This window comes from Pteropus medius, unplaced genomic scaffold (assembly GCF_902729225.1).
Source record: "Pteropus medius unplaced genomic scaffold, Ma_sr-lr_union100, whole genome shotgun sequence".
Taxonomy (NCBI): domain Eukaryota; kingdom Metazoa; phylum Chordata; class Mammalia; order Chiroptera; family Pteropodidae; genus Pteropus; species Pteropus medius.
In genome coordinates this window covers 18,894,303-18,921,547 of record NW_024349797.1, presented here as the reverse complement: position 1 = coordinate 18,921,547, position 27,245 = coordinate 18,894,303, and positions in this window count along the sequence as shown.

Sequence of the window (27,245 nt, the reverse complement as noted above, 5' to 3'; positions counted from 1 at the left end):
AAAAGACGAAAGAAAGACGCTGGAGACTGGTGCGGAGAAGCATCTCGCCAGCACTGATCGTGACGGTCGTTCGCTCCCCTCGTTTACCCTTCCCCCAGAAGTTGCCATGTCGCTTTCGTGTGAACTCGCGCGGGACTCTGGACCGTGAGGGCGATAGTGGGTGAGCAAACCACACACTCTTCGTCTATTTCAGTGACTTTCCCACCCATGATCTCAGGCCACGTTGGATGACACTAGCTTGGGTCACCGAAAACGTGTTTTCCTCCCAACCGGAGAGCGATCGAAGCGGTCTGTGCCGCGCCGCTCTGCGATGTCCCGAGAATTAGCCACACTTGAAGCCTCTTGGCATCTTTTGGTTTCACCATCTCACACTTCAATCCCTGCCCCCAACCAGCAACCAGGCCACAACTACCTTTGAGAAGCTCAAACAGTGTCAGTGATGCAAGAGGCAAGCAGGAAAAAATAGGAGCCAACTGGAGGAAATTCCATGCTTTTTTTCCATAATATTTTCACCTCCGAACACCATAGCCTTGAGGGTTATGGAGCCACCTTACGAGTTTGTGGGGAAAGGGGCACAGTTCAGCCCACAGCAGCCACTTAGAGTTCAACTTCAGATAAGCAGCAAATAATTTTTTAGTATAAATATGCCCCCCAATAAGTACCTCTGAAATTCGAATTTATCCAGGCATACTGTACTGTTATTTGCTAAATCTGGCGACCTTGCCAACAATGCTAGAGAGAAAATTTTTACTGTCCTAACGCTCCTTCCTTCTCTTGTCCTCTCCCTGGAACACTTTCCGGACTCAAAGGAAGAAGAGTCACTTATTCAATGAGTCACACCCCAGGATATTTCCGATCCAAATTCTACCAGTGGGCAGAGTGTCTCTGTCTTAACGGTCAGCGCAAATGCATATGCCCTGCCTGGTGCAGGTGGTCAGAAGGCCAAGCTGGGTCTGCCTCGTTTTACCTTTCCCAGCGTCCTTAGCTGCAGGTGGGTGGGTGAGACCAGCGGGCGCTCCTCTGCGGACTCAGCCATCTCAGACTCAGGAGGGCAAGTGGGGCCAGAGGGTGTGAGCCTCAGCACCGTGTCTTTATCGGACAGCTTGTGCCAGAGGGATAGCGGTGCCTGCTGTCTTAGTGATGGCTCCTCCACCAAAGCCCCTCACTAGGAGGAATGAGGAAGGGAGAGGCTGTGAGCACGGCTGAGTCCTGGTTCTCCAGCCTCATGCAAAGGGGCAGTCCCCACCCAGACACCCCAACACACGGGTCCAGAGGTGTCAGCGCATGGTCTCAAACAGCCCGACATGGAGCTGCATCCCCAGCTCTCTGATTTCCTCCGAGAAGGGGGACCGTGTGGGCAAGATTAATAATCAGCACTTACTGGGGGCCAAAACTCAGTGTGGGGCTGATGCTGGTGAAGCAGCATCATCATCACCAGTGATTCTACTCCGGTCCCTTCCTGAAACCCATCCAGGCCAGCACTGCCACCGCTTACGTGAGTGAACTGGTTATTTCTGCAACCGAGTCCGTTGAAACAGGGTCATTCCTTTATTTAAAGAGCATGTGTCCTTGTCTACTTTCAGTATGGGACCATTGAGCAGGGCTACGTAGACCCTGACCTTGACCTCTTACGGCCTCTGGGCTTGCCGGCCCATGTGGCACTGTACCTCTCACCTGTGCTTCCTAACAGCATCCGATGAGACTCCTTGCTAAGCCCTGCAGAGGGGAGGCTGTGGTTCTGGTGTCTGTCCTTTTAAAAGATAGTGCAGCTGCTATGGAGAAAAAAAGGATGGAGTTGTCAAAAAATTTAAAATGGAGCTACCACATCATTCAACAATCCCAGTTATAGGTATTTAACCCCCCGCCCCCCAAAAAAAGAAATCGGGACCTACGTGCACTGCCATGTTCACCGCAGCACTAAGCACAAGAGCCAGCACCCGGAAGTGACCTAAATGTCCACGACAGGTGACTCCTGTGTGCATCGCTTTCTGCAACGTCCAACAGCATGGATGAACCCGGAGGACACGCGGAGTGGAAAAAGCCAGTCACGGAAGGACAAATACCACGTGATTCCCCTTATACGAGCTTTCTAAAGCAGCCAAATTCATAGAAGCAAAGACTACTATGGCGGTTGCCGGGGGCTGAAGAGGGGGACTGGGGATACGCTAATCGACAGGTATAAAGTTGCAATATCTGTCAGGTGGATCGGTCCCAGAGATCCGCTGTATGACTGTGCCTAGGACAAGCCAGCATCGTGCACTTAAACGTCGGTTAAGAGGACAGATCTCATGTGAAGAGTTCCTACCATGATGAAATAAGATTAAAAATAACTAATCATCAGCCCAGGCAGGAAAGAAGAAGGTCGAAATCACACGTATGTCTGGAGGACCCCAAAACACTGAAAACCTGAAGCCAAAGGATGTCACCACCGTACAGGAAAGGGAGAGAAAAATCGGAGTCGAGAGTTATTTTTAGATGCATTTGTCCTCACCACATAATGCAACTTTCAAGTATGGTTCTATTTCTTCAAGTAGAGTGAGTCCCCAGATACCCCCGTTCGCAGACAGTGTGCCTGTATCTGAGAAATATCTGCTGCTCGCAGATAACCAACCACCCTAATTAATAACACGGAGTCACAGGGGGAGCTTTCTAAGCGAAACCACAGCGGGCAGCAGATAAGGAAACATACTGTGGTGTGGGGTTGCGGGTTCTTTTATTTTTCTTTTTCCTAATTCCCAAATTCCTGCCAGTTTTCTACTATGTCTTATGAATTCCAGAATAATGAAACGTGACACGATATAACGCAACGTGAGGCATCGACATGACATAAGCAAATGCAAAAGGATGCGCTATCACCGAGCATGTCAGAAATGCACGCAAATGTTCCTCTCTCTCCTACCCCCTGAGTCACAAAGTTTGGCGATTTGGATCTGTATGGTAATTATGGCTAGAAACGAGAAGAACCGGCTGCCTTTCTTGGGCACCTTCCTTTTCAAATGACACTCGAGTTTGTAAAGGGAGAACGAGACAGTCACACCCTAAACACAGGGTCGTTTCACCTGCTAGGGACCACAGGTGGACGTGTGCCATCTGTCTGTGTTTGCCAGCTGTCGCCACCCAACCCTCGCAGTCAGCTTCACCTCTTGAGCTACAATTATTACATGTGGAGTTTTTCCAAGGGAATTATTTATTTAAGATTACAGGACTTTCCCTGAAAAGACCACCATTTTCACAGTAAACAGTAAGCGTCTAGGTCATAGGGAATGGTAAGAAAGTCACATTAATGCTGCCACTGCCCCGTAGTTGTTCAAAGAATATTTTGCTTATGAAGAGTTCCTTTGGAACCCTACAAATTCTTTATGGTGTGAGGTTCGGCCCTTCTCATAGCTGGGGAAACTGAGGTCCAGAGTGAGATGTGGCATGGCAAGGTCTTGTGCCCTGTGTGCAGCAGAGCCTGGGACAGGCTGGATGTCCACTCACTTGTCCAGGGCTCAGCCCACGGCACCTGACTGTCCCTCCAAGGTGGCTCTCATCCCTGTCGACAGCCCAGACTCCATTCCTCCCTCAGCAATGAGACTTTTGAAATATCACGACACACCTCTTACTTGATTTCTGGTTGTCGTCGAAGGCCATAAGAAACAGCGATTTGGGGGCCAAATAGGAGAGAATCCCTTCTGAGTTCAGTCCCCACCCCAGAGATCCTTGTTTCTCATTCCAGCACGTCCCAAATTGCAACTTGCCACTCTCAAGATTCTAAGGTGACCCGAAGGCTTTGCTCTCAGGAGTCCGCGGATGCAGGCTCCACTGATCTGCCAGTCATTCCAATGTCACCAGTAGCCATCAGTGACCACGGAGAGTTCAAGATTGCTGAATTTTAGTTTTTATAGAGAAGCAGTTCGGAGATGTTGTCAGTGGGCGCAGTGCTTTGAAATCAATACACGTCTATTAATTGTCAAAAGAGTTTCTCCAAAACTCACAGCCTCGAATGATGCCTTTCTCCAGCCTGGCCCTGCTCATGCCTTTGACTCAGTGCAAACTCCCACAGCAGCACAGAGTCGGGTGTCTGAAAAAGAGGGTGACAGGGAGGGGAAACTACATGTAAAGAATGACCATATTCATTTGACAAAAAGCTTATAGATTGTAAACTGTTCACACGAGTTAGCTCAGTTACTTGGGTCTCCCATCGACCTCGTGTGCTGGCTACAAGTTTGACCCACATTTTTCAAATGACAGAAGGCTCAGAGACTTGAAGGGCTACACCCGTCCACAGATGCCCCCGACCCTGTGTTCGCGACGTGACCCGCTTCGTGGTCACCCTAAAGGGCCCTTCCATGTCTGTGACTCTCGACCTCACGCCATTTTTAGTGAGGATGGCACAGTCCTTCCCTCGACTTAGCATTAAATACAAACTTTGCCTTTGAACGTTGCTGATCTAGAAAGAAAACGGAATGCACTGAACATCGGATGGGTTCCAGAGGCTTCTGAGCAGAGGGACCCCGGCAGGACGGGGTCCCTCTGAGTGACCAGGCACCGTCAGGGACGTCTGCCCGGTGTGCTCCTCCCGCATCACAGCTGTGCGATGGGAGGGAGCTGCTGTCACCCCGTGTGGGCGGCGTGGCTGAGCCTGCACCTCCTCCGTGAGCACGAAGTTCCATGGGAGGGTTTGTGCTCAACTTTTCAGGTTTTCTCCAGGGGCCTCCAGCGACTCCTCTGACTTGTATGGATGTACAGGGGCCGCCATAACAAAGTACCACAGACTGGGTGGCTTAAAACAACGGAAATGGATTGTCTCACACTTCTGGAGGCCAGAAGTCCAACATCAAGGTGTCAGCAGGGCCATGCCTCCTCTGGAGTCTCTGAGGGAGGTTCCGTCTGGGCCTCCCCCAGCTTCTGGTGGGGTCAGGTGCTCCCGGGCTTGTGGCCACGTCACTCATCTCTGCCTCTGTCTTCACGTAGCCATCTTTTCTCTGTGTCTCTCCGTGTTCTCTCCCATTCCTATCAGGTCCTGCAAAGACCCCGTTTCCAAGTCGGGCAGCATTCTGCGGTTCCAGGCAGGCACGAATCTGCAGGGGAAGACCCCTCCAACCACTGAGCAACCCCCACATCCGTTTTTTTGCAAAAGAGGCTTCAGTGGGGGAGAGCGCTTAAAAAACTAGCTGGGGGTCCTGGCTAATGCCCAGAAAAATGTCACCCTGTAGGCGATTGCATTTGCAGGCAAAATGCATAGCCGTTTGCCACCGAGACCCTGAGAGGCCAAGGAACACCCAGCCCTGTGGGGCGGTCAGAAGCCCAGCCCATTTCCATGCCAATGGCATGACAGAGCCCGCCAGCCCCTGATTCCTTGAGATGAATCTGTGCTTGCCCAACGCCACCCGGAATGTTTTTCACGAGAGAGACAGTGAAAATATCAAACGAGATCTGACAATATCTTCATCTTTCATCTGAGCTGTGCACCTTTACTTTGCAAGGCATTTGCTTTGCATGGCATGATATTATTCCGATAAATTCTCAAAATTTGCAGTCTCTGTCTAGAAGGAGGGAAGAACACAGTAGGCAGAGAGGAGAGAGAGGTGGGGGCCGAAGGCTGCGCATCAGCCGGGGTCCGTGGAACTCGGAAGCTTGCAGACGTGAGCCCCAACATCCTGCTCCGGGAGGAAGCTGTGTGCGTTTGCACACGGGTCTCCTGCCCTGGCTTCTGGAAGGCGTGTGAGGCAAACGAAACAGGAAGAGCACATGGCTCCCTCATTCCCTGTGCCCAGAATTAATTTCTCGAAATAGGAACAAGCCATAAAATCGCCCGCCTGAGCCCCCTCTCGCAAGAGCCTTTTTTTAATGGAAAGATGGAACCCTGGCTGAAAACTGGATGGAGTGCTCTCGGATAGAGTTTCAATAAAACTCCTGCCTACTGTTGTTATTAATTTCTTACAGGGATGGTACAGGTTATAAATCCAATATCCAGCTCCCAAATAAGCTCTGGGAAGGAAAAAAAAAATCATATAGGGACATTAATGTTCAATTGACAAAAACTTTGCAGAAGTATACATGCGTATGTATAGATACATATGTGTGTCTCTATGTGTGTGTGTGTGTGTGTGTGTGTGTGTGTATAGGCACACGTGTGCATGTATACAGATATATACACATATATCGGGAGGGAGGGAATTCTAAATCCTCCAATGTCACATTTTAATGTAATATCATGCCCGATGCATATTCATGAAATCGAATCTTGGCAGTGGCACAGGAACAGTGGGATGAAGTGTGTTTGGCGGAGTGCGTCACGTTTCCAGGCCAGCGGATTTTTTGATTAAAGTCCCTTATCCGTTTTATCATGCATATCCACTCTCTGATTAAAGTGATCTGGGGCTGACACTCACAATGTCAGTATGCGCTGAGACCCTTCACACAAAGCATGGTTGGAATGTATATCCTTTAAAAAAAAAAAAAAGAAAAAAACCCGAACACCCGACAACAAAACTAACACAGGGTGACGCTCATTTAAATATAAGTCTACACCGGATGGCCATGAGGATCGACTAGTCCGCCTCAAAGAGATTTACCCCAGAATATTAATCAGCATCCCACTTCAGAGGCTGAATTTCATTTTCTTCTTTTATCAAAGTTAAGTTCCTTCTTTCTGATTTTTTTTTTTTTTATCAAATGTTTTCACTTGAGGAAAACATAACCAGAGACGCCCCCAACGGAATGTAAATAATGAACTTTTCCCAGAGGCCGGGCTTTCGAACACCGAGTCGCCATGTGCCATTTTTCCTGAAGCCCCTTGTAAAATCGAGTTTCACGAGGTGGCCCCCAACACGCGGGGAGGCACCGGGACCACTGCCCACCTAGAGCTCTGTGACTCCGTCAGAGCCACCGGATGCTTGGGTCCCTGGCTGGCCTTTCCAAAGTCACTCGATGTCAGAGAGAAAGAACCAGAAAGGCAGCTGTGCACACGGTGAGTGCTGGGTCCAGGGGCTTTGGAAGGACGTGGCTGATTTTGGAGAGCTGGCAGAGGACATCGCCAGTCCTGAGCCCATCGCAGCTGACCAGCCACGTGGTCTTGAGCAGGTCACCTCATCTGCCCAAGTCTCCATGTCTTCCCACGTAGTGGATATGGTAGCATCCACCTCGTGGACCTATCGTGCAGATCAAATGAAACCGAGTCTGAGAAAGAGGTCCTTAAACAGGGACGGGCCTCGGGACGCGGGGTCCTATTATGATGACTCAGAGGAGGGCTGCTCCCCGGATCGGCGCTGACGGTCTGCTCAAGGCATCACGCATTTCCATGTTCTCTGGCGTTGGCGTGTCTGGGCTCCCTGGGAATCGGCACCTCTAGCCTCTGAGCAAGTCCCACTTGGAGCCCGGTCTTCCTTCTCAGCCCCACCCCCAGCACCCCTACCCTCGGCTGGGGAGATGGTCCTGCCCCAGTGCAGCTCCACGTGTTCCTGCAACACCACGTAGACACCCCTCGGAGAAGCCCTCTCCTCATGCACACAGGGAACAGACCGACCACTTATTGATTGGGGCGGGGAAACCTGCTAGATTGAAAAGCTGAAGGCTGGGACAGTGCGTCCCCAGCACGCCACACCAGGGCTGGCCCACCCAGGTGGCCCACGGACTTTGTGAAGTGAGGGAGTGAGTGAACGAAGCCCAGTCCCACTGGTCGGGCGCCCTTCGTGGGCCAGGCCCTGCGCTGGTCCTTCCCTCTCTGTCACTCTCCAGGCCTCACAGTGACACTTCCGAGTCAGCCTCGTAAAGGCCAGTGTGCAGAGAAGCAGAGACGGCTCAGAGAGGAGCAGTCCCCTGCATGTCCTCACACAGCGAGAAGGCGGCAAAGTCAGGGCCACATGGGCCCCTGAGCTGCCTGAGGTGACACTGATCAGTAGTCCCGGGAAGGCCCTGGGAGCTTCTCATTCACAGAACTTCTTTGAGATGTGCAGAGCAGTGGTGCCCAGACCTAAGGATGTCACAGAGGGGTACATTTAACAGTAAAGACAGGTAGGTACGTAATAGAGCGCCAGAAAAATGACTAGATATATAGACAGATGATAGATGATAGATAGATACGATGGATGGATGGGACGGAAAGTGGAAGGAAAGATAGATAGATGAGAGAGAGAGACAGAGAGACAGAGAGAGACAGAGAGACAGAGAGACAGAGAGAGAGACAGAGAGAGAGACAGAGAGAGAGAGAGATGATGGGGTATTTTTGTTCCCTTTAAATTAAAACTGGGAGAAATCAAATGCTTACCAACTGAGGTTTTGGATTTATAGAGTTGGTTAGCATGATGGGGCGCCTATGGGCCCCTGTTCTTAACCATTTGTGTCCCGGCCATTCAGAGGCAGAAACAGAAACGGGGCAGGAGACGGGGTGTGGAAGAGGGTGCCGTATCCTGTCTGTCCCCCTTTGTAGATCACACTGTTTCAGGATTTAGAAACTGCACTGATATGTTAATCCTTTTATAATTTGATCTCTTTTCCTTCCCACGCCCATTGAGAACCCTGCTAAGACCTGTCTTTTCTCTCCTCAAACTTTAACCTTGCTTTGAACTCCATCTTTCTTCTGAAATCGGGGGTGGGGAGAGAGAGGGCAGAAGGAAGGAAGGAAGAAGGACTAAGAGGCCAGAGGGACGTCGCCGGCCTCACACTGCTTCGCAGGCTGGCCCTCCCCACCCTCACCTCACCCCTCGGCCTGATTGCAGTGCCCTCCGCCTTCTCTGCTTATTCCCAAATCCCCCCAGACCAACATGCCGTCTCCTGACGCCCCCCACGCGTGCCTGCATTTTTTCTCATCCCTGGAACTGACTCCGTTTCTTCTCTTCCCACTCACGGCCGAGGCAAGCCTGCACCTGGAAAGGATCGTTTGGAAGGGATGGCGCCATCCTGAGACCTCTAAGAGCCTCTGTCATCTGTACCTGGTCATCTGCATTGACCAGGGGCTGTCTGGTGCAGCAGGCATGGCAAATGCCACACCGCCTGTTAAGGCTGACACAGGTGGCGACAGAGAGCAGACGAAGATTTTAGGCAGAGAGATGGACCAACGGCCTTAACGGTCAGGATGAGGAAGCCAAACTTTATCTCGTAAACTGCAAAGGGAAGAGGAGGAAACCGACTCACGTAGCAACCACAGCCTCATTTTGTGAAGTCTTCATGGTACAGATGAAAAACCTGAGGCCCAGTGACTTGGTGAAGGTTCTGGGACCAGCGGGGTTAATCAAGCACCCACCCAGGTATCACGCTAAATGCCAGGGGTGCAGACATGGACCGACTTACGTCGACCATCAGAGAATTCGACATGTGGCTGGGTCCGTGGCCACTCCACAAATAATTTGATTACAACATGATACGCATGAGAAAAACTATAGGGGTAAATCAGAGTGGCCTGGGGACCGCAGAGCCCTAGGTTTAAAACCTTGTGACTGTGAAAGCTTTATGGACAAATCAATCTCTGCGAGCCTCGGTTTCCCCGTGTATAGAAGGGGGAGAGAGGACTCGCTTTGCGAGGGTTTAGGAGAACTGCCCGAGACCAACGACGGGAGCCGCAGACACTCAGGGACTCGGGAGACGCTTCTCAGAGGAAGTAACATTAGCTGGAGCTTGACGGCTGAGCACTAGCCGGGCAGAGGGGAGAGCAGAGGACCGAGGACAAGCGGACGGGGAGCAACTGCTGGCCCGGTATGGCCCAAGCACAGGGGGAGGGACGGGCGGGAAGGATGGGGATTAAATTAACGACGATAACAGTAAGAAGCATCAGACCACGCAGACACTCTGGCAAATGCTCCCCGTGCGTTTGCCTCTTGATCTTGACCGTCACCCATGAGATGGGTGCTATTATGAATCTCCCCCCATAGGTACGGAAACCTGGGCACAGAGAGACTCAGTAACTTCACCTGCGGCTGCACAGCCAGGAATCGGCACACCCACTGGGAGCCAGGACCATGGAGTGAGAGGGTTCGGAAATCCTTACGGACCATCATGCCCCGTGCCAATGTGGTGAGGAAGCATCGTTATTTGCCGCGTTAACTTCTTCCCGATTCCCAGTGAGCTGAAGCTTAATAATTTTATCACAGCCAAAAAAAAAAAAAAAATTCGCGCTGCAGGCTAGGATTTGTTCTTCATCTCCTGAGCTAGATTATCCACGAGGTGTCTTGCTTTCACACCTTTTGTGACATTTACGCTGCTTAATTAAGGAGGCAACTGGCTGCCACAGCAGGCTTCTTGTTTGTTCTACAGCAGCAGGAGAAGGTCCTCAAAAGGCCCGAATGGCGGTCACATGGGCTCAGGGAGAGATTCAAACCACCCTCGTTGCTGCCGGAGGCCAGGTCCCCTTCGGCTGGCTGTGCATCAGGCTGCAGGGTCTGTGGCTCGTTCCCGCCCAGAGGCTCCATCACGGGGACCAGGAGGCAACGTGGGGCCACAGGCAGAGGCGGGCTCCCAAGCCCAGCCCGCCAGGTGCCAGAGCTATGAACCGCGCCCATGAGTTTGGAGCTTATCCTGTGCCACTCACTGTGCGCTGAGAAAGCTTTCCGAGTGTGTGACCGCACTGAGGCCACCCAGCAGCTCCAACAGGAAGGTACCGCTGTTGTCGGCCCCACTGAAAGACGCAGAAAATCAAACTCTGTGGTCGAGTAATTTGCCGAGATCCCATGGCTAGCAGATGGTAGAGCCTCCGCGCTTAGCCGCCTGGCTGCTCTGGCCTGGCCGCACCCCGGCTGCGCGCCTGTGGCCAGGCCGCTGTTCCCCTCTCTGCCTCCGTGTCCTCATAGTATGTCCCTGCCTTGGCACGTAGCTAGAACCTACCCCGAGGTCTTTTCTTAAATGCACTTCTCACAGTGCCTTGGACGAGGTCGGTGCTGCTTACGCAGGAGCTGTGTTGACTGCTGGAAAGGGGTCCCTGGGGGTCTCAGGCTGCAGGGACCACCATTACACAGTGCCACAGACCAGGGGGGCTTCCACAGCAGAAATGCGTTTTCTCACAGTCCTGGAGGCCGGAAGTCTGAGATCAGGGTGCCGACAGAGCTGGTTACTTCTGAGGCCTCTCTCCTCACCTCGGAGATGGCCCCCTCCTCTCTGTCTTCACGTGGTCTTCCCTCTGCCTGTGTCTGTGTCCTAATCTCCTCTTATAAGGACACCAGTCATATCGGATTAAAGTGACCTCATTTAACTTTATCACCCCCTTAAAGACCCTATCTCTAAGATCCTATCTCTAAGACCCGGTCTCTAAATACTACCGCATTCCGAGTTACCGAGAGTTAAGGCTTCAACATATAAAATTCAGAGGGGTCACAGTTCAGCCCACGACACCGGGGAGCCAGACGATCTCCCTTCCAGCGTGTGATGTCTTTATTCTCAGTTCCTTAGTGTCGGCTTAGACCAGCCCAGATGGTACAGTGGCAAAGCCGAGCCACTCCGTGTCCCTGCCCTCCAGAAGCTGGCAGTGTCCCCGATGACTAAGACGTGTGGCGTGACTTACAGTTCACACATTAGTCTTCGCAACCTTTGAGATGTTTACTTCTCACGATGCTCGTAAGGGGATGTCTCCAGCACTGTCCTTGTTTGTCAGCTGTAGGGACTGACGCTCAGAGGCTGAGGGATTGGCCTGAGGCCACAGTGCCCGTGAGTTAAAGCCGAGTCTTGATTCCGAGAGCTCGGGTCCCCCCTCCACCCTGGGAGGCACTCCCTCCAGCCATGCACCTCAGTCATCTGGTCAACGGGGATTTATTAAGCCCCGATTTTGTGCCAAGCTCTTGTGGAGCTTACACAAAAGCAGAGGGTGGAAGGATGTAGAAGATGATGTAACGGATTATAAAAGGGAGAACAGCTTTACGTAATGTGACCTGGGGAGGTCTCTCTGAGGAGGTGACCTTTAAGTGAAGACCAAAAGGTAGCCACGGACACCATGCAAAGGCCACCAGGTACCCTGGCACAAGCCGATGTCGAGAGGTGGGCGGGGGCCAAGTCACACCTGACGCTGGGAACTTTCATTCTAAATAGGATGGAAAGAAAAATAACCTGAACTTGAACTGGGAGGATGAGAGCTATTTATTTAATGATATTCAATATTCTCTCTGATAAGCCCTTTAATTACTGCGGCAAAGGGGAATCGACTTAAACAGTTCCTTTGGATTAAATGGTCGTTGAAACTGAGGCTTTCTGAATTCGCAGCCGACTTCCCCTTTGCGGGGAGCACAGGGAAGCTTCTCAGAGCACAGGAGATCCCAAGAAGCCTCGTTTGGGTTAAGCCAAAGACACTACACTCTTAGATCTGGGTCCACGGGGGACGCACGGTGACCTCGGTTTCTCACGGGGTGCAGCTCAGCTTTTGGATGACAACAGGGTGGTCGGTGCCCTCTGGCTGCGGTTGGGGCTGGTTGGAGCGGTGGACAGTGAAGAGGCAGAAACCTGGGAACCTGGATTCATCTCCCGGACGAGCATCTGTGGGAGGTGAATGAAGGGAATGGGCGCTGCGATTGTGTCTCACTGTGCCCGTGCGGACCATGCGAAGCACATCACGCCTCTCGCAAACAGCAGGGCTGTTTGCTCAGTCCTAATTGATGAACAGCTGTGCTTTAATAGACGACACGGCATAGCTTCGCTGATCTCTCCTCAGGCCACCCCGAAATGAGGACTCCCCGGGGAACCGGGAAAAACAAAGTTTCGCCTTTGTGTGTGTGTGTAGCAGAGGGAGCGAAACCATTGTTGATAAGTTAACGAATGGATAAATAAATAACTCAGTAGAATGGATCTTGGAACATCGGTTTCCTCCCATTTTATTGGCCGTTTCATCAAAGTCAGCCCTGTGCACTTCAAGGTCTCCCCTTAAACAATTGAGTGGTGACTAAAGGTCTTAAAACAGACAGTGCCGACGCCTCGTCGTGACACAGCCAAAGAGTTCTTCGCTCTGGCCTCCCCGCCGCCCTGAGGACAAGGCAGATCAGGGTCCTAATCTCCACCACGCGGCCTGTGCCTTGTCATACACAGACATGTGTCGCGTTGCCTGCTCTGCACAGGAAATGTGCCGGACTGGACTGGGTAGAGCAGAACACACACGCCTCCTGCCCTCCCCGCTCCCTCCCGGGGGGGCCTAGTGCCCATGAAGCCCTTGGGCCAGATCCAGTCGGCCACCGGCTCCTGTGTGGCCCATGGTGGTGTCACATTTTCAAATGGTAGAAAATATCAAAAGAAGAACGCGCTTCCGCGACTTGTGAAAATTATACGAAGTTCACGTCTTAGCGACCACGACGGAGTTCCGTTGGCACACAGCCTCGCCCGTTTGTTTAGGTCCCGTCTGTGACAACTTTCACACCACAGCGGAGCTGAACATTTGAGGCAGAGGCCTTGTGGCTCGCCAAACCTAAAATATTTACTTTCTGGCCCTTGACAGATAAAGCTTGTCAACGCTTGGTCTGGTAAAAACTGTGATTCCGAGAAGGAAGTGGAAGGCAGCCCAAGCTTCTCTTCTAGGCATCGGGTGGCTTAGTCGTCACCACCAGGCAGCGAGCCTGGGGCTACTGTCCCCCACTTTGCGACCAAAGCTTAGGAAAATGAGCAACTGGCCCAAAGTACTGTTCACTTCACGTCACAGGATCCACATTACGAATGTCAAGGACACTAAGCATCACCCAGGCACTCGCGTCCTCTGCCGGGGAGGTGTTAACGTGCTTTCTGCTGCACGCAGGGAGGGTGGCGTATCATGTTCGGTAGAAGCACGACCTCAGTATTGTCATTATGTGGCAATATGTGTGGTTTACGGAGGCCAAGTTGATGGCTGATTTTATGTTTCGACTTGGCTGGCCCATGGCACCTAGGTATGTGGTCAAACACTATTCTCGATACCGTTGTGAAGGTGTTCTTTTAGAAGAGATTATGGTTTAAAGCAGTGAACTTCGAGTAAAGCAGATGACCCTCCATACTGTGGGTGGGCCTCATCCAATCAGTCGAAAGTATTACTAGAACAAAGACTGGACTCCCAAGCAAGAAGAAATTCTGCCAGCAGACGACCTTCGGACTTGAGCTGCAATATTAACTCTTTCCTGAAGATCCAACCTCCTAGCCTGCCCTGCAGATTTTGGACTTGCCAGCCCTCACAAGCATATGAACAATTCCTTAAAATAAAATCAATCTCTCTCTCTCTCTCTCTCTCTCTCTCTCTCTTTTTCCCATGTATATGTATATGTTCTCTATATTCGCACATAGTCATATACGTATATGTATATATGTACATACTAGAACTCTCTGGCCCAAGACTGGTTCTTGACCAGGGCCAGCAACTGCTGAGTTCTGCCATCTGTAAAACAGGGGGTCGGGTCTTAAAAGCAGCACTGTCATAGTGATGTTATGAGGATTTAATGAGGTGATGCACACCCAGCACTTGGATCAGAGTCCGATGCACAGAAAGCCCTCGATACATGTCGTTGGACGCAGTCGCTGACATCACAAACTCTGGGCCCCGGACTCTCCCGGTGGACAAGGACCAAGTCTGTGCATGTCCAGTGGCTGCTGAGTGTTCTACTGGAGAGCATCTCGCTTCGTCAAGTCCCCGAAAACAAGCCGGCCACCTGTTGTCTGCATGCGTCTGAGCCTTGGACACACACCCTGCTGCCTATCTGAAAACCCACTTTCTATGTGTAAAAGTGCAAGAAATAGTTAAATGTTTCCCACTGTCGTACCAGTGAAGCAGTTCAGAGATTGCCGACTCAATTCGATCAAAATTAGTGACAAGAGAGAGATTTCCGCGTTCCGTTCGGCGCAGAGAGCTTTGTGTTTTGCTCTGTTTTTGTGGGAGGTGATTCACTGTCTCTTTCCTAGAGGTAAGCCGAGTAGCTCCGGCAGCTTCGTGTCTCCTTTTGTCTTGATAAGTGTTAGCCAGTAAGATGAACACAATAAGACGATGTTTATCTTAATGCTGCTTAAAAATCACATCACAATAAGAAATCAATAGCTCTCCACAACCATTCACCAAAGACCCAACGGGGGAAGAGGAATTCAAATCGCATTGATTTTTTTTTTCCCCCTGCGAGTGTGTGTATGTGCGTACAACAATACGCGAGAGTGTTGACAACATGGGACGCGGACGCTGAATCTAAAACACGAGGCATAAAGAGCCAAGAGGTGGATCGCTGAACAGTTGTGGCTGGTGCCCACTGCTCTGGGAGCTGGGAGGAATTCAAGAGGAACAGGAGCGTGGCATGGTTTTTTTCACACACTTCCCATTTCTCCCCCAGGTCACAGTTTTGGAGAATTTAAGTCTGGAAAAGACTTTAGAAATGACCCAGGCCTGCCTTCCTCGTGTGTGCGGGTGCGGAGGTGGAGACCCGCAGCCTTCCGCGGGGCTCCCGGGCGCACGTGCGTGGGAAAGAAGTTGGGTCTCTAAAGGTAGAGGCCGCATCTCATTCATCTTGGACCCTGGCACATAACAGGTGCTCAGAAGGTGAATAACTAGACTGAGCTGAAACAGGGAGAGAGGGAAGGAGAGGAGGAGAGAGAGAAAGGGAGGAGGTGGGTGAGAGGGAGGGAGAGAGAAAAGGAGGAAGGGAAGGGGGCGGGAGGGAGGAAAGACAAGGAGACCAGGAAAATGAAAGGAAGGGAAGGGAAGGGAAGAAAAGCAACCGAGACGCCCCGCAGACCTGACTGGGGCTCTGAACCACATCTGCTCTTGACCTTGGGCACGTTGCCTCACCTCTCCAAACCACATCCATACCAGAGTGGCGAGAAATCATCTCATGTGCACTTTCTGGCATGCTGTCGGTGCCCAGGTAATGACACAGCAGAGCTGGGACTGGACCATGCCCTTTCCGCCACGGACATCGGCGTTTCCTTGACCTCGGCCGGTGAACGGGGCCCGTGGGCTGCAGCGGGACCGCCCCACTCTGTGGCGGTGGCCAGCAGAACGAGAGGCAGGGTGTGAGCGTGTGTTTGTCTTCTTGATAACCCCACGTTCCTGCTCCGACCACTTTGAAATCTGCTTTGGAAGAAGAAGTCGAATTTTAAAAAAATAAAAGAGGGAGGGGGCAGGGGAAGGAATGTAAGTGGAGAAATGATTGGAACTGGAGAGGGGTTTTAATGGCAGCGTTGGCATCCTGCAATTTCACACATTAAAACATATTTTTAAAGAACCGACTACAGCGCTGATTGTATAAGGGCGAAGCTTTCCACTCTTCAGACTCTTAATAAGGAGTTCCCATCGAGAAGACAAACACATGCTTGATGCATTTTTAATCCTTTGCCAATACATTTGACTAAAGCTGTTTGCTGTTTCAATGACAGGATTTAACTTGCCCTTCTGTATTCAACGTTCCTGATTATTAATGACATTTAGGAAATACGAGCTAGAAAGTTACATTCTGGTGAACTGCAGCCTTCCGTCCTCACAGGCCTCTGAATGGGGGAAGCCCTCATCTCAAGGAACCTGAGCAAACGGGGCTCTCGAGGCTGCGCTGCCCGCCCCTCCCCCTCCCTCTCAGCGGGAAGCCAGCTCAAGGTCAGCGCTGAGCAGCCACACCAGGGGTTCCTGCTCCGGTCGCTGGTTTTCCATGTGCTGTGAGCTTGACCGTCATTTCTGTGACTGCTCCGTGCTGTCGGGTGATAGGATCTTGGACATCTTAAACCAAATTCGCCGAGGATATTTAGACTTCTCAGGCTCGCCTCACTCAAATGCCAATAATGACATTTTCCCGGAGGAAGAGACAGCCAGGAGCCTGAATACCTTCGAAATGGGACCAAGGAGTCAAGAGAAGGTTCATGGACCTTAACAGAACACAAACAGAGGGGAGAAGCCTCACCCGGACATAGATGATTATTTCGTGCTTTTTTTATTATCGTTTTAAGAGATAAATTAATGCTCGAGTTAAAATGAAATTACATACACAGATACCTCCAGGCTGTCTCCTTCATTCAGCTGGGTGCTGGTGAGTTAATAAGAGCATTAACCAAGTGAACTCAGGAGGACGTGGTCAGGAGCTGCTGCAGACGGCCGTGTTTGGGGGTGGGGAGCACTTGGCTTTGGTTTCGAATTCTTCCTGTCCTGGAGGGACAGACATGCAAGTGACAACCAGAGAGGGAGGGCAAGCTCGTGAGTCAGGTTTACAGACAGCATCCGAAGAGGGTCCGTCCCCTCGTGCACCTACCAAGAGCCCCCCACACCAAGCCTTTCAGCCTCCCCGTATCCTATGCCCAGCCCTGACCTCCTATTGTAATGAAAAGCAGATCCCCCTATGAATCGCAGAAAATCAATACCGCATTTGACTAAGTTTGCGTTAATTTTACACGTCTCAGCCCCCGGGTGGGAATTATTACCGCAGAGATGAGAAAGCCTCTTCCTTCCCGCTCTGCTGTTGTCCGGGTTTCAGGTTGGGGAAACCTATCACTACCAAAAAGAAAAAAAAAAAAGACAACGATGAAGGAGAAGAAGAAAGAAGAAGAAAGAGGGGTGTCGAGAGGGGCAGCGGTCTGAGAGATTTTAATAGCTAATAATATAGGCGAGCACATAAAAGCACAGATCCAATTTAAGCGGAAGAGTCCCTATGTAAGCATTGCTTGTCAGTCTCGGGGTGTGCTGTATAGGGGCCGGCTCCTGAGCGTGGCAGCCCAGAAATATAAAGTCCAGATTTAATTCTGATACAGAGAAATACAATTTCAAAACCGGACGTCTTATCATCGGCATGTCCCACTGGAGGACTCATTTCCCTAGCAAAAGGCCGTCAATGCCATTATGTTGTACAAAGAAGCAATTTACCACTACAGCTAAACAGGGCTACCAGGACTGTGGGAACTTAAGCATTTGAAGTTATCTTTCAGAAAAAAAAAAAAAATAGCATTTCAAATGTCAGTGAAATGGGAAGGAATAATTGAAAAGTATCAATCAGAGAAGCAAAGGGCTTTCGAAGGCTGAGACCGCAGCCCGACTCCTGGGCTTTGCTCCTTTTTCCTTTCTCGGCTGCCCCTTCCTCTCCCTGGCAGCCCGACCCCTCCCTTCCCTTCCCCTAAACCTTCATCTCCCCGTGCAAGTTCAAACTCGACTCAGGAAAAGGAAGGATCCGTCCCTGGTCTGTGTCAGACTAGAAGGGAGACTTGATGACTCCAGCGACTGGGATTTCATGGTGACGTGTGCTCCCCGCCAGGGTCCTGAACCACGACTGGGCTAATGACCTACAGGAGGCACAAGCCTCCCGGGCCTGGGAAACCACTTGTGTTTACGAAGCACCAAAAAGGTGGCCCAGGTCCAGCTGCTCTTTGTGGTGACCGTGAACATTTCAATAAGGCTCGGGGTGTAAAGACCACGGAATTGAGTTTCTGCTTTGAATCCACCACTGATTTGTCCTGATTCACCCTGACACGGTGATGTCCCTCTCGACACCTCAGTATCCTTGTCAATAAAATGAGGAGAATGACCTCTACCCCAGGGTTGATGTAAGGATAACACATGACATACAGAGAGGGGGCTGACTATTCATCCTACGATTGTTACTCCACTGCAGGTAGATCATTCAGACTTCTTACCATCAAAAGGTCCTGTGTGATCGGCTCCCCTCTGGGAGCTCACGGCTACCACTGCCTCCTGACTCCCTTCTGTTCCTCCATCAAGCCAAGCCCACCCCAGGGCCCTGGCACTCGCTGTTCTCTCCTTCTGGAATGTGCTCCCGGCCGGCGTCTACACAGCTGGCTCCTCACTGAGTTCTCTCAGCTCACATGTCATACTCTCAAGAGACCTTCCCTGACCAGCCTCCTGGAGGCTGCACGGGTGACCAGCAGTTGCTTCTGTGTCACCGGGCTTTATTTTCTTCATGGAAATTATGGCCTGTCTCCCCCACTAGAATACAAGCCAGTGAGAACAGAATCTTGTCTGTCTTGTTCTCTACTGACTCTCTTTCTCGTGGACCAGGTGCCTGGTCCACGAGAAAAGGTCTTTTGTTGAATGAATAAATGAGTGGACGGAAGACCATCACGTTTGAATGGAAACCGGACCTGCCCGACACGGATCTTGGGAAATGCTAGGTGTCTCGCAGACGTTGGCCAGCCCTCCCCTGCTGGGTAGCTGATCCTGGACAAGCACGCCGTGGACAGAGCAGCCAGACTGTTCACAGCAGCCCGTGGGCACCGAGTTGCAGATGTCGGGGGGACACTTCCGGTTTGGCCAGCGTCATCATGAATGTGCTCGGTGCTCCCTTGATTTACCTTTCTCTCGGACCTACAGCCTGGGTAACCTGGGGATTTCCCAAGTGGCCTGCGAACTTGAGCCCAGGAACTTTGCCTCTCGACGTGTACCCAGGTGCCAGGGTTGGTGGCCGACTGATGCTGAGAATCACAATAAATGAAGACTGTATGAGTGATTCTCCAGCCGGGCCCTGCGCCAAGCACTCTGAGTGTCGACTCATTTACACCTCACAACCCCACATGGGACTCTTGTTGTCATGGTCCCCATTTTACAGGTGAGGAGACTAAGGCTTAGAACATTTGTGCCTAGCACTGCTCCAAATGGCACCTGACATTTAGTAAAACAAAATACAAGTTAACTATTGCTAACTACTGTAATTCTAAAGTTCAAAAATACACACATCTCCTCACATTCTAAGATTTTTGAAATTCCAATGCATCCTACGACCTAAGTGAATATTTAACGTGGGAACGTTTCTCTATCCTGGAAAAGCTGTTGTTACAGCTGATAGTGGCTGGCACATGAGAAATGAGAAAACGTGGTGACATCACATTCAGGGGTATGTGGGTTCAGTGACCGTCACCTCTGCTCGCAGTGCTGAGATGCTCTTGTACTCTTGTAGTGAGAGAGCCTTTGGGGATTCGGGGTTCTCTGCAAGGAAAAGGAGTTTCGTGGGTTCTTGCAAGATGACAACCTTCCTCTCCATTTCCCGGCACGTGTGTGTGTGTGTGTGTGTGTGTGTGTGTGTGGTAGTGTGTACATATGAGACAGAAGCACAGATTTAAAGATTTGGCTCACACGATTGTGAGAGGCTGGCAGGTCTAAACTGGCAAGTAAGCTGGAAATTGGTAGGTAAGAACTGATGTTGCTTATCTTGATGAATTTATATTAAGCAGGCCAGTAGGCAAAAAAAAAAAAAAAAAAAAAAATGCAAACAGGTTTCTATGCTGCAGTCTTGAGGCAGAATTGCTTCTTTTTCAGAAAAATCTCAGTTTGGGCTCTTGAGGCCTTCGACTGATTAGATGAGGCCCACCTGCATTATGGAGGGTCATCTACTTTTCTCAGTCTACTGATTTAAATGTCAGTCTCATCTAAAAAGTACCTTCACAGCGACCTCTAAATGGGTGTTTGACCAAACAGCTGGGGCCCATAGTCTAGCCAAGTGGACACCGAAAATTAACCATCACACATAGGTTAAAGGAGCGAACAGAAAATATTCAGGAGATCTCCATCAAATGTTAAGCTTCGCACGTTCTAGGTCTGGAGTCCCATTTCCTCGTGTCGTCCCTCGATGCCATGTGAGGTGCTGAGGCGCCTGACGCTGTGTTCTGCTTCCGGGGTTCGAGAATCCCACTGCCCACACTGGGTCTTGGAAGGCTTTGCCTCCCAGCTCTGCAGTGGCTGAGCTGCCCGCTGACCTCCTCTCCACTAAAGTCAGTTCTGTTTTTTCAGTCACATGCAGCTCTGGGCTGTTTTCTTCCCAGCATGCAGAGACACCCCCACTCCCGGTCAGCTTCAGCGACCCCTCGTCTAGCCTGCTGTCCCCTCACAGCCTGGGGATCAGGAGGCCGGCAGCTGCAGGAAGCCTCACCTTTTAAAGCTGAGGGAGTCCGTCTCATGCCCTCTCATGTTCGGGGGACCATCCTGTTTTCTCTTTTCTCTTTTACTTCCCTTTATTTGTTCAGAGGAGCCTCAGCTATTCTCATGACTTCTCAGTGGGTCCCTTAAATCTTCTTAAGTCCCTGCGGCGAAGCCTTGAGTTGTCACTTTGTTAGACTTAAAATAATTCTCACGCAAGAGATGTTGCCTGATGCGCTTCATAAAGGTACAAAGTGGCGAGTGTGGCAAGTCCATTCTGCTCTGCATCTGCTGCGTCTGTTGGCTTCTCTTGCTTTGCTCAAAGATCCCCAGATCAATAGAAGGATTGTTCTAAGAAACAGACAAACAGACACCCCGGCTCCCAGTTTCTTGACGGACGAAGTGAAGCCTATTTCCCTCGTCCTCCAGGGCTAACTGCTTCATAAAGCCACTAAGGGAGCGTCTTGATTCTCAACTCCGTCGTTGAACAGAGGAGTTCTGAACCCAGTTCCTGTGGCCCCCAGCCCCTCCCCCTCCAAGCTGAACTGACTTGTCCTATGGCCACTGTTCTAAAAGGTGTAAGCTGGGCGGGAAGGATGACGGTACTTAGGGTTAAGGTCCTGGGTTCTGGGTGGCCTTCACGAGCCATTTACCCAATGGGCATCCCACTTCTTCAACTATAAAGTGAAGATAATAAGATGTATCTACTTGTCGAAAGGATTAAAAAGATGCTTGCGAACGTAGTGTGTAGAAGGCCATACAAAGAACAAACGAAAGGGCTAGCACAGCCTTTCCATAGCTTCAGCAAAATACTAGTCACGTCCACTTACATTATGATGTACCAGGCTCCGGTCTGCGAGCTTCACCCACACTGACTCGCTGAATCCTCACAACAGTCCTCTTTCGCGGAGTACTATCATCCCCATTTTAGAGATGAATAAACTGAGACCCAGAGAGGCTAGGGAACATTCCCAGGGAACGTTCCCACAAAGAGCCGGCGAAGGTGAGACTAAAACCCAGGCCGTCTGGCCCCAGAGTCTCTATTCTTAGCTGTCACCTACACGGCTCCTTCCACGATGCTACGCCTCGCGCAGCATCTTACACAGAGCTGCTGCCCTACAAATACGTGTCCAAGAAAGAAAAACTCAACGTAGAAGCAGCCCAAGTCCCGAAAAGATAGAAAGAAACGTCGTCGTTGCCAGCGCCTTGCTCGTAGCAGGCTCTCTGTAAATATTTGTTGTGTGAGTGAGTGATCTACTCAGAGAACATTTCCTCCATCTCTCTATTAGTGAAAACAGTGACATCTGAAACGTATCGCCATTGGAGCTGGAGCTCCGATGAATAATTTCGGCAAGCCAGAGGCTCCTCGAGAACATGCAAATCGCAGAGAATCAGTCTGCCTGGCCAACTGCTAGCTCTTTTTGATGCTATAGCGAGACCCATGAGTTTCTGTTTTCCCTCTACATCATCCCTGTGGAAGAAATTACAGAGGCTAAAACGCCCACTGCTCCAGAGAGCCGCGGGCCTGGCTTGTGTTTTGGAAAATTGTTCTTGGACAACGCTTTCATTATTCTACCCCTTAATATATGTTAGCCGTGTGTCTTGCTAAAGCTTCCTAAATTCCTCTTATTAAATTAATCAAACTGCATTTTTTTTTGAATGTTTAATATGCTACTTCCTTCAAACAGAAGTTCTGTTTTCAGAATCAAACCCTTGGTGACTCTGGGTGAGAAAGGGACTCAAATCAACTCTCCTGAGGATGAGATGTGCCAGCCGTTTTGAGACCCAAGGACAAATGCTCAAACTTCTTCTAGAGCAGCCTGCATTCGGGGCTATCGGCCATCTCCTGGGAGGGCACTTGCGGGCCTCCATGCCCATTCCACGGTTGACTAGTTCCAACCGGAAGAATCATGGTCCTAGTGGACCCGAATGTGCCTGTGTGTAGCTTGCACCTCTGGCCTTCATCGCCTACGACGCAGACTTGATCACGTTTCGCCCCATCGCGTTCCGGGTCTTGGAGGCTAACGCTCACGTCCCCTCCGTCACTACTTCCTCCGAGAGATCTCATGTCCGTTTCCCTTAGTTGTCTCTCTTAAGAGGGAGCTCTTAATGGATGATAAAGAGTTTTCTTTATCATCCGTTCAGACCGGCCCGGACGTGCCTTGTCAATATCCCTTTTTAAGAATTGTAGTAAACGCCACAAACCCCAGCGCGGGCCAGGCTGCAGGGTGAAGAAGGGGACATCCACCGTCCTCTCGTTCTGGCTGATATACAGCTATTCATGCCATTCCGATACCACTAGTCGACCTAGAAATGGGGGCCCCAAAGGTCAACTCAGAACCTCCTTCCCGTGCATCAATTTGTACCTGAAATGCCCAAGAAAACATTTAGCCTGAATGCAGCCATTAAGACATCGATTCTTAACCTAAATGGCAAAAATCAAACCTAGCCATGAACGGATAGACTTGACTGAATTCGGAGAAAGCGCTGACATCGTCAGCTGCCTGGAGATGGGAGGCCCTGGAGTGCCGTGGGGGTGGAGGTGGGAGGTTGGGCAGCACACGTTTTCGGGAAAGTAAGCATTTCAGGCTTTGCAGGCCGTAAGGTCCTCGTCACTCCACAATGCTCACTCTCGCAGCACAAAAGCAGCCACAGATAACACGCAAACAAAGAGGCGGGCCGTGCACCCACCCTGCATGTTTTATGGGCACTGAAATTTGAATTCCAGGTAATTTTCATGGGCTTTTGATTCCTTTATAACCATTTAAAATTTTAAAACTCTGTTTAGCTTTCAGACTGTCTAGTTGACAGGTCAGATAGACCCCTAGGCTATAATTAGAAAGCCCCGCTGACCCCTCCCCCAACCCCGCTGTGGGGTCCAAAAAGACAATCTCGGGGGAAGAATCTTGATGACACGGGTTCTAGTCTCAGTTCAGCTTCTAACTCACTCAGAGCCCCTTCCGCCCAGAGCCCTACCTTCTCCATCAGAGGAGTGAAGGCTTGCAACACTTTGTTCTCATGTCACATTTTTCCCTTTTAATAAGGCCTCAGGTTTCTAAGGAGGAAGAAATAACTGATAATAGAACTTTATGATGAAAAACCCTTACCTAACACCTCAGAAACGGTCGTGGTGTGGGGGAGGAGACCACCCCAGAAACATGAGACGGGATGAGGGATGGGGTGCATTTCTGCATGGGAGATGCAAGCGTTTGCCGAAAAACTAAAAAGTAAAAATAAAGGATATTGACGGCGACCTTAAAAACAGTGTTCCACTTGCCGTTTCCAATAAAGAGAAAGAAAATCCATGCTCTTCTTCAAAGCGAACTAAAAACAGCAGGATTAATATTGATGCAGCAATGGGGAAAAGCAAACAGACAGACAGGAACAAGACTGCATCCAGCCTCCAAAACACATGTAAAGTTGGAGCTAAAATGTCATAGGCGTATGTAATTTATATGCAAAACTCTCCTATGACAGGCACTGCTGCCAAGTCTCCCTTCACCACGCTACGATCCCCGCTGAAACTCTGTAATTTCCTATTACCAGTCACCTACCAAGGGCAAGTGTGTCTGAGAACGCCAAAACTTTCCGAAGGCCAGGGTATTAAATTCTTCTCACACATCGCTTTCCCGGTAGCTCAGCAGGTTTCGGCAGGAAGACCTATTTTTGCTCCTGTGCGGGCTCTGTCCCTGGCAGTGAGTGACTGGAACAGACTGCAGGCAGCTCTGCCAAGAATCTGAGGCTCTGATGATGTGAGCCAACCTCAGACTAATAATTTTATATCTCAATGTAAGCAAAAGAGTTCCATAAAAATAGACCGCTTTTAACAGGATGGTATTCTGTGCGGAGAGAGGGCTGCAGAACGCGGGTAGCTGCGAACATCTTTCTCCTCTCTGCGGCTCCTAACTTTAGCATCTTCCATATGTCTATTTGTCTGATCGCTGAACTTGGGGAAAGAATATCGAATGAGATGTGACTCTTCTAACTCCACGCCTGGGATCCTTCGGAGGTGAAATACCTATCGGCGTGCGGATAACACTGCCTTCTTTCCAGTTCCCAGGAAATGAAAAACAAATAAACCCCCGGCTCAGACTATCGGTGTTCTTCATCAAATACATGTGCACGCGAGACCACGTGCACAGGCTTCTGCTTATCAATTAGCAGGAAAAATAAGGATGCCATGGAGCACTGGGTGAGAAGGACCTGGGAACTCTCAAATATCTTTGTCAACATTCGCAGCGACGATAAAATTCACCGGGTCTCTCAAATGGCCAAATCTCACCCCCCAGGCCAATTCAGGTGGTTTCTCTCTAGTAAGTTTCCCCATGGGAAGGTGGGAGAGGGCGTTCTCTCCGTGGAGCTCCCAGACTGGCTGCCGCAGAGGAAGAGAGAGACAGAAACCAGAGAAAGGTCCATCTCTCTTGGAGGGAGAGCAAGTTCCAGAATCAGCTTCTCAAGAACAAAGCAGCTGAACCGAATCCAGCAGAAGGATTAATGGCAGGGTGCAGCATCTCTCCTGACCTCGTGTGTCAGCCGGAGTTCTCCAGAAAAACAGAACCAGCATGACATGAGGATGAGACTTATTTTAAGGGACTGACTCACAGGATTGTGGGCACTGCCGAGCCCGACGCCCGCGAGGCAGGCTGGAAACGCATCCGGCGTTCACAGCGAGGACACGAGTTCGAAATCTGCAGGACTGGCCAGCAGGCTGGAAATCAGGTAGGAGCCGATGCTGCCGTCTTGAGGCGGAATCCCTTCCTCTCCAGAAACCTCCGATTCTGTTCTTAAGGCTTCCACCTGCTTGGAGGAGGCCCGCTCACATGATGGAGTGTGATCTCCTCTACTTGAAGTCAAGCGACGATAGATGTTCGGCACATCTGTTAAGGACCTTCACAGCAGCACCCCACTTGTGTTTGATTAAACAAGGGGTCCAGACAAGTTGACGCATAAGACTCACCATCACACCTCCGTGAAGAAATTAGGTTGGGCTTGGCTCCGGGAAAGGTCTGTTCAGCCACAAGGAAACGGGAGGGGGTGAGTCCCCCAGGAAGATGCGACTGCGCATCTGGGACGTGTGAGGGCGGGATTCATCGCGCAGACGTCAGCCGAGTTTTTCCTGGGCACCAAGCACCATGCTTGAGATGGAACTTCTAGTCCAAAAAGGAAGACAGACAAGGAGACCGACACCGATGGTCCCTGCTTAAAACGACGATTATAATGTTATTAACCATTATATTTATTGACATAAGCGATAACACCGTAATGACCTCTCTCATTTGCATACCACTTTACAGTTTTAAAGCAGTTTTACAGCCACCCTCTCTCTCTCTGGACCCTCTCAGCCCTGTCGCACCGCTCTAGAGTCTTAATACAGTGTTTTGAGGTTTCAAAGCATCTCATTGAATGCAGTGAAAAATTTCGGGTTCTGTCGTCACCTGGCAAATTGGCAGGGCCAGGTGGCAGGTGCAAGACCACCATCGTCACCTTCTTCAGGTTTTGTGTGCGTGCGAAGGGAAAAGAAGTGTGGTCTTTTGGTCTAGGGAAGGACGGGAAGGACAAGGCTCACATGTTAGAGGTGGGGAGCGATGGTCACTCTCAGATTCCAGGGAAGTCCTGGGCTTCCAGATCTTGCTAGGGACACATGTCAAGGGCACCACCAGTGTACAAGAAGGACAAACACACTTCGTACAAGTCTAGAAGGCCTGTGAAAAGAGGGGTGAGGATTGTAATTCCCCCTCAAATGTCATTGTCTCCTCCGAACTCGGTTGTATTTCAAAAACGTTCGTTGTGTGACATGTGCTCTTGACATTTTTCCTGCGACTTCTTTAAATTAGGATCTGTCCCGCCAAAAAAAATACGTTAAATAATATAACCAACTTGACTGTGGAAGGCCCATAGACCAGGAAGAGGCAAATAGGATTTAGAAGCAGGAGAGCTGGAACCAAGTTCCAGCTCTGCCAACGATGACGGATGTCCTCTTCACAAGGCATCCACCCCGAAGGCCGTGGGGGCTGGTGGTTAACACTCCCAGCTCTGGAGTCAGCCTACTTGGGCTCCAAACCCAGCTCTGCCACTCGGGTTAGCTGTGTGACCTCAGGCAAATCGCTCAAGCTTTCGGATCTCCTTCCATTATCAGTTAAATGGGTAACAACAGGTGCTTACATCTCGAGTCATCACGAAGACTAAGATGGTCAACACGATGTCCTCAGCGCCGCACCCGGCTTAGAGTCGGTGACTGGTTCTCTTTGCGTCTTCAGTGGAAACAATTATAACAGCACCGACTGTACCTGTTGCCCAGACTTACTGAAGAATCAAAATGAGAAGCTATGAGGGAAAGCCAGAGCAGGCCAGGCACTTTGCAGGGCCAGCTGTTATTCGATGAGCCATATTTAATTGGGTCGAGCTCTGAGACCAGGGCAAACCAATTCTGTGTAACAGGGGCTGTGTTCTCTCTCAGCGGCCCTCCCGCAAGCCTCCTCCTTCCTTTCTCTGCTCTTTCTCCCCAGCTTCCTGC